The sequence below is a fragment of the Apium graveolens genome, chromosome 7, assembly GCF_009905375.1.
Source record: "Apium graveolens cultivar Ventura chromosome 7, ASM990537v1, whole genome shotgun sequence".
Classification (NCBI taxonomy): Eukaryota; Viridiplantae; Streptophyta; class Magnoliopsida; order Apiales; family Apiaceae; genus Apium; species Apium graveolens.
The window spans coordinates 233,562,806-233,570,748 of NC_133653.1; positions in this window are offsets into that span (position 1 = coordinate 233,562,806).

Consider the following 7,943-nt stretch of genomic DNA (forward strand, 5'->3'; position numbering starts at 1 on the left):
AGTCTTCCAATACCGAAGAAAAGCTCATAGACAAACAAAGTCCCAAGACACCTATTAAAGAAACCAAAACTAAAGATGCAAGAAAGTAAAAGAAAAATAGAAATGGGAAAATAGGGATAAACAAAAGCAACAATTTTGCTTATGTTCCACATGCTCCAAGAAAGAAATGTGAAAAATATGGCTCTATGAATCACCTAACTCACCTTTGTAAAAAGGTAGTTAGCAAGCCAACTGAAGAAGCCTGCAAATACAATGAAGCAAATGCAAATGATCCCTACTCATTTTGTGACAAGTTTGACTGCATTTCTTGCAACTTGAAAGTGATGAAAAGTTGTCATAAATTGAGAATAGACCTTAAAGAAACAAGAATTGGGTCTACAACAGAAAGGGAAATTGCTCAATAGTCAATGAACTCTATTTTATCTGAAACTACTCATTCTACTTCTGCTAAATCAGTTAACAAGAAGAAAGTACCTAACACTGCTGGGGTTGCTAAACACACTTAAAACTCATTGTGTGCAAGGCAAAGTGATGAAGGTCATATGGATCATAGATAGTGGATGTTCCACACATATGACAGGTGATAAGGCGCAGCTATCACAGTTTGAGGAGAAAACTGGCCCTTTGGTGATGACCTTTGGAGACAAAAACAAAGGATTCACAATGGGATATGGCAAGATTATTTCTGAAAATGTTATCATTGATGATGTAGCACTGGTAGCTGGTCTTGAAGTCAATCTTCTCAGTGCTAGCCAATTTGCAGACAAAGGCTTTGAAGTTTTATTCAACAAAGAAGAATGCACTTTTATCAGCAAGAAAACTGGTGAAGTTGCTCTGAAAGGAGCTACACCATGGCATCAGAAGAACAAAGAAAGCTATGGAATAAGAAATTATCTCACTTGAATTTCAAGACAATTAACACCTTGGTCAAAAACGAGTTAGTAAGAGATATGCCTAAACTGGAGTTTGCTCAAGTTGAAGTTTGTGAAGCTTGTCAGAAAGGAAAAATGAAAAGATCAAGTCACAAGTCAAAAACTGTGAATTCTATAAGTGCACCATTGTAACTTATTCACATGGACTTGTTTGGGCCAATAATTGTCTTATCAATTTTAAGAAACAAATATGAACTTGTGATGGTGGATGATTTCTCAAGATAACTTGGGTAGAGTTCATGTACTCTAAATATGAAACTTTACACATCATAATTGAGCACATCAAGAAGATAGAAAAATAAGTTGAAGATCATAATTGTGTAAAAATATTGAGAAGTAATAATGGAACAGAATTTAGAAATGCAACATTGAGTGAATTCTGCAAAAGTAAAGGCATTGTTCAAGAATTCTCAGCTGATAGAACATCTCAACAAAATGGAGTAGTTGAAAGAAAGAACAGAACATTAGTTGAAGCTGCTAGAAGAATGCTGTAAGATGCCAAGTTGCCAACAAGTTTTTGGGAAGAGGCTGTTAACACTGCATGTTACACTCAGAACATATATCTCATTAACAAGGCATATGGAAAATCACCTTACTCAATCATGTCTAAAAGAAAGCCTACTGTAAAGCATCTTCATGTGTTTGGAAGCAAGTGTTACATTTTGAAAGACAACTCTGAATATGTAGGAAAATTTGACTCAAAAGTCTTTGAAGCATTTTTTCTGGAATATTCATTGGAAAGAACAACCTACAAAGTTTATGTGATAGATTAAAAGAAGATTATGGAAAGCACAGATGTAACTTTTGATGATGACAAGTGTCCATACTTGGAATGCCTTGATGAAAATGAAGCTGAAGCCCTTATATTTGAAAACCTCAACATTGATAGTGATTCTGATGGGGAAGATGAAGTTGATGCACAACAGAAGACAAATGAAGAGTCTACTAAACAAGAAAATCATGAAAATGGAATCTCATCTCAAACACCTGAATTTGATAGCACAAACTCAGGGGAGAAAGAGAAGAAGGATCTAGCAGTCATACCAATAATGAAGAAAATGATGGAGGCACAAGTCAACAAACTCATACAAGAAAGTGGGATAAAAGTCACACTAGAGAAGCAATAATTGGTGATCCTACTGTTGGTGTGAGGAATAGAAGTGCAACTGCTAATGAGTGCCTATATGCATGTTTTCTGTCTCAAGTAGAGCCTAAGAAAATTGATGAAACTCTACTGAATCCTGATTGGATTTCTTCCATGCAGGAAGAGCTGAATAAGTTTGAAAGAAACAAAGTTTGGGAATTGGTTCCTGCACCAAATAATAGAAGCATTATTGGAACAAAATGGGTGTTCAGGAATAAGATGGATGAAAATGGTTTAGTTACCAGAAATAAAGCAAGGTTGGTTGCAAAAGGCTACTCACAAGAAGAAGGAATTGATTATGATGAAAATTTTGCTCCAGTTGCAAGACTTGAAGCAATAAGGATTTTTCTAGCATTTACTGCACACTCAAATTTTAAAGTATATCAAATGGATGTCAAGAGTGCCTTCCTGAATGGTGAGCTAGAAGAAGAAGTTTATGTGCAACAGCCACCTGGCTTTGAAGATCCAGAATTTCCAAATATTGTGTACAAGTTACTCAAGGCTCTATATGGACTAAAACAGGCACCTAGAGCTTGGTATGACACACTGTCAGAATTCCTACTTAAATATGGTTTTACTAGAGATACCATAAACAAGACTCTCTTCAACAAAAATCATGGTGATGATATGATCCTAGTTCAAATCTATGTGGATGACATTATCTTTGGTTCTATAAATGAGAAGCTTTACCAGAGATTTTCAAAGCTTATGTAGAGTGAGTATGAAATGAGCATGATGGGGGAATTAAGTTACTTTCTTGGACTTCAAGTTAGTCAAAGAAGAGATGGGATTTTCATCAGCCAAACTAAGTATGTCAAGGATTTATTGAAAAAGTTTGGTATGGTTGATTGTTCACCTGCATCTACACCTATGTATACTGCAATAAAGTTAGATGAAGATAAAAAGGGCAAGCGTGTGGATATCTCAAGCTATAGAGGAATGATTGGATCATTGCTTTATTTAACATCAAGTGGACCAGACATCATGTTTACAACATGTCTATATGCAAGATTTCAAGCCAATCCAAAAAAATCACATTTGATGGCTGTAAAGAGGATTTTCAGATATTTGAAGGGAACTCCAAACTTGGGATTATGGTATTCTAAGGGAACTGGTTTTGAAGCTATTGGGTACACAAATGCAGATTTTGCTGGATGCAGGGTTGACAGGAAGAGTACTAGTGGATGCTGTCAATTTCTTGGACAAAGACTTGTATCCTGGTATAGCAAGAAATAACAATCTGTATCAACTTCTACAGCTGAGGCTGAATACATAGCTGTAGGAAGTTGTTGTGCTCAAGTGCTTTGGATTAGAAATCAGCTAATGAATTGTGGCCTAGTATTACACAAAATTCCTATCATGTGTGACAATACTAGTGCTATATCTATAATGGCTAATCCAGTTAATCATTCTAGAATAAAGCACATTGATGTAAGGTACCATTTTATTAGAGAACATGCTACAGATGGTACTATTGAGCTCATTTTTGTTCCAACAGAAAAATAATTAGCTGACATTTTTACTAAACCTTTGGATGAAACAACTTTCACTAGACTTGTAGGTGAAATTGGAATGCTTAATTCTTCATCCTAAGACAAGAACTCAGCTAATATTTTGCAGCAGATTAATTTCTAATAAATCAATCTTTATTTGATTTAAATTGGAAATTAACTGAAATATAATTATAAATATTTCAGAAATCTCTGCATATTTATTTTTCAAAATTCAACTTAAATTTTTTAAATTCTAAGTAAACTGCTCAACTTTTAATTTACATCCTTAATATGTAAAGTTAACACAAGGCATAATTACAATGGTCAAAAGTATATAGAGAACTGAGTTCTCGATAAGTCTAATTGACTTCTCGACAAGTCATTTCAGGACTTCTCGAGTGAGTTCTCGACAAGTCAATTTACTGACTTCTCGAGTGACTTTTCGATAGGCTAAAATATGACTTATCAATAAGTCTTTGTGGAGTTCTCTAGTAGTGTTCATTCACATAGTTCTCTACAAGTACAATTTTTGACTTATCAATAACTCAGAACTGAAATAATTTAATTTAATAAATTCTTTTGGTAAAATACTTTTGGAAAATTTATTCTAAATTTATTTTGAATTTATTCAAATAAAAGTTGGAATTAATTTAGTCCATTTTTGGATAAACTGGATATTTATTTGACATCTCGATAAGTCAATTTTTAGTTCTCTATAAGAGTAATTTAAAATGACTTCTCGATCTGTCTTTCATTTCCTAAAATGACTTCTCGATAGATAAATTCCAAACGTCTATTTTTGAGTTATCGACAAGTCATTAACATTTACTATAAATATCCAGACTTCTCGATACATATACATACTTACAATTTTTGAGATCTCAAGTGACCTAGCCTTTCAAGAAAAAACCGATTTCTCTCTCGTTTTTACTACTTTCTCAAAAATTCTTCTTACCCATTCTCACTCACTAAACTACAATGGCATAAAACAATGTTAGAGTAACTGTCCCAGAGAAAGGAACAAACTATTTGGCTTTTACTGATGCTAACCAAGCCCTTGATAGTTTCAAGGGGTTTGTGAAATTTCTGTCTGAATCTTACGTTGCAGGAGCCTTGACTACTAATTCAGTGTTGTACCTGGATGTGTTACATGAGTTTTGGACTACAGCTGTGGTAAGGACTGTGATGAATGACAATTCTATATCTATGGTGGTGACTTGCTCAGTTGGAGGACAACAAATTGTGTTTAATGAGAAAGATGTGAACCTAGCTTTGGGATTGCCCACTGCAAATATGGTGGAGGTGCCAACTCCTGATGAGCTGACTGAGTTTTTGGACTTCATCAACTATGGTGGAAGAATCAACTTGTCAAGCCTAAACAGAACTAATCTAAGGAAAGAGTGGTCATTCATCTTTGATTCTGCGGTGGGGGCCTTCACATGCAGGAAGACAGGATATGACAACATTTCAAGTGTGGTGCAAAAGTTGGTGCATTCAATTGCCCACAACAGACACTTGAATGTTGGTCTATTGATCCTGGAAGAGCTAGCAACTAGGCTATCAATTCATCTGTCAGCTAGAGGTAAGGAAATTTTCTTTCTTAGATTTATAATGTCCACTTTAAATTATAAGGTAGGAGACGTACATTTGTTAAATGGCATAGATAACACAAAAATAGGCAATTGTAAGCAAGTGTCTAAAATAATATTTGGTTCACCTACTACAAAGAATAAGGTGAATGTAAGTATGAAAATCACTCCATTCATGTTGGAGAGATTTAGGACTTACCCTTACCCTATGCCTGACATGAGGTCGAATGTTCAATCTAACACAGCTATGATCCCTGAACCTGTAAAAGTAAAAACACAGGAACACCAACAGAGATCTTCCCAAGCTGCAACAATTTCTTCAAAACCCTTAGTAGCTAGGAAACCAACCACCTCATCTTCTCAAAAGGATGAGGTGAGTAAAAGGAAGAGAAACTAGGTAACCCTAACATTTCTAACTGAGAGTGGTGAGGATTAAGCTGTAACTAAGTCACCTTTAGTCAAGAGATCCAAAAGAAGTAAGAAACCTGAGCTGACCACTCAAGTCTCCTCTGTATCCTCCCAACATGGTGCAGTTATAAAAGCACCCAGTATTGACTCTGCACAGCCTGCACTTGAAGCGATTCAAGTGTATGGTAGGAGAAATAAGGATGTCACATACTGTGAGAGCACATCTCTTGAAGCTCCCTCATCTACTCAGGGGGAGTTGCCAACAATCTTATCTGAGCAACACTCTCTCAAATCTCAAATTTCTTCCTCACCAACTGCACTTGAATTCAATTCTCAAGTGCAAGCTCACTCAAGTGACTTAGCTTAAGAAGCTTTATTCACCACCCAGACACTCAATTTAGATGGTGAGAGGCTACATGATGGGGTAGACCTTGATGACACCATCAAAATTATGGGGGATTCATCAGTTTTTACTGAAGACCCCATAGATGCTTCTAAATGCACCTTCATATGCAAAACAGTCTTCACAGACTAAAAGGTTTGAGGGTAGTATTCCTGAGGGGGAGCTATCTAAATCCTCTCTAATTCAATTGGAGGTTCCTCATGTAGGAGCAACCACCCTCAAAACCCTAGCAGAAATTGCCTTGGCAGTTGAAGCTAAGAGTCCAATTGCCAATTATCCCATCATAGGGGAGGCAAGTATAGCACATTCAGGTGACAGTGTAGTGCAAGACAAACAAGGGTTTGAGACTGGTGTACATGGCAGTAACCCAGTCAAATCCCCTCCAATTCAATTGGAGGTTCCCACACCTAGTGAGGAACAACAACTAGCCATAACCACAGAGCAATCTGTGAGTAAAACTGTGACTTCAGTCACAGGTGTTTCTGAACCATCTATCTCACAACCTCAAATTCTCTCTCAGTGGCTACAAGAATCTGGCTCTCAACCAACTTCTGTAGATGATCTACTAGTAGAGCAAATTTCTTGACTGGAAAACATCTCACAGCATCTTTTGACTTCCAAAATGAGTAATCAAGATTATCAAGCTATCATGGTTACATACAATGAAGAAGTTGAGAAGCAGAAATAGAAAATTGTCAATGATGAAGAGCAAAATGGAAATGTGGATGCATGGCTTTCTGATGACTATGTCTTGGAAATGGATCAAGTCTTGGCCAGATTTAGGGAAGAATACATCACTATTCTAGGTAGCAATGCAAAGGACTTGACTCCAAAGGCTGTATATGATGCCATTACAGACTTATACAAAGCTCAGCTCAAAGTATTTCATCTTTTTGGTAAAGCTCTGGAAGTCAAGCTAACTGGTCATGAAGATAAAATCAGAAAATTGGTGAATGAGAAGATGGATAAGATTATACCCTCTCAAGAATAGATCACTACCAAATTCAAGCACTTTGCTGAGCAAATGTCAAGGATGGATCTTGCTTCTATTGAGAAATAAGTCAAAAATCTCAAACAATCTTTCATCAATCTGAATACACTTATCCAGCAACAAATCACTCACTTAAATGACGCTAAGGTCAAGCTGGACCAACTTCACCAGAGCAGATATGAGCCCTCAGCTTTGCTTATAGAAGGCATCAAACAGGCTGTAGATGAAATATTTGGCACATCTACTAGCTCTTTTCAGCCTGACTCCATCTCCACAAACCTACAAATTCAATCTCTACAAGGCCAAGTCTCAGCACTGCAAGACTCCAACTCTTCTCTCACTGCACAAGTTCAAGCCTTGACATCTTTTGTCAAGAGCCAACAAACAGACATCCAAACCCTGGCGGACTCTCATAAGCATCTTCAAATGCAGAATTCTATAGCTTTGGGAGCCATCATGGGCAAACTCAACATACCACTACCTTTTCTACCTGAACAGGTAAGGCCTGAAATCCCTACTCCCCTCATGCCTGCCAACAAGACTTAGGGGAGATAGAGGCTAGGCTGGCACAATCAAGATCATCCCAACAGGTCCAGGGTGCTGAAAATAAATTAAATAAAGAAGTATATCTTGATATTGAGAGACTTATTAGGGCTGCTGAAGGACCTAGTCTGAGTAGAGAATTTGATGAACTACTCACGGCCCTAAAAGCTTCTCTCAATAATAATCACTTCACATACAAAAAGGCCCTGGACAAGACAATAAATTTCATAAGAGTGATCATGTTTAATCAGGACAACTTTTTGCAAAAGAAGATAGTGATCAATGCAAATGACTCAGGGACAGATAGATGTATGCAGGTGTCCCTCAATTACCTTGTCTCAAGGAGGGCATCTAAGTTGGATATTTTCATCAACAAAGTCAAAGTTATAACTCATGAAGATACCTTGCTATTAACTGAATTGAGAAATGCTCAAGTGGCT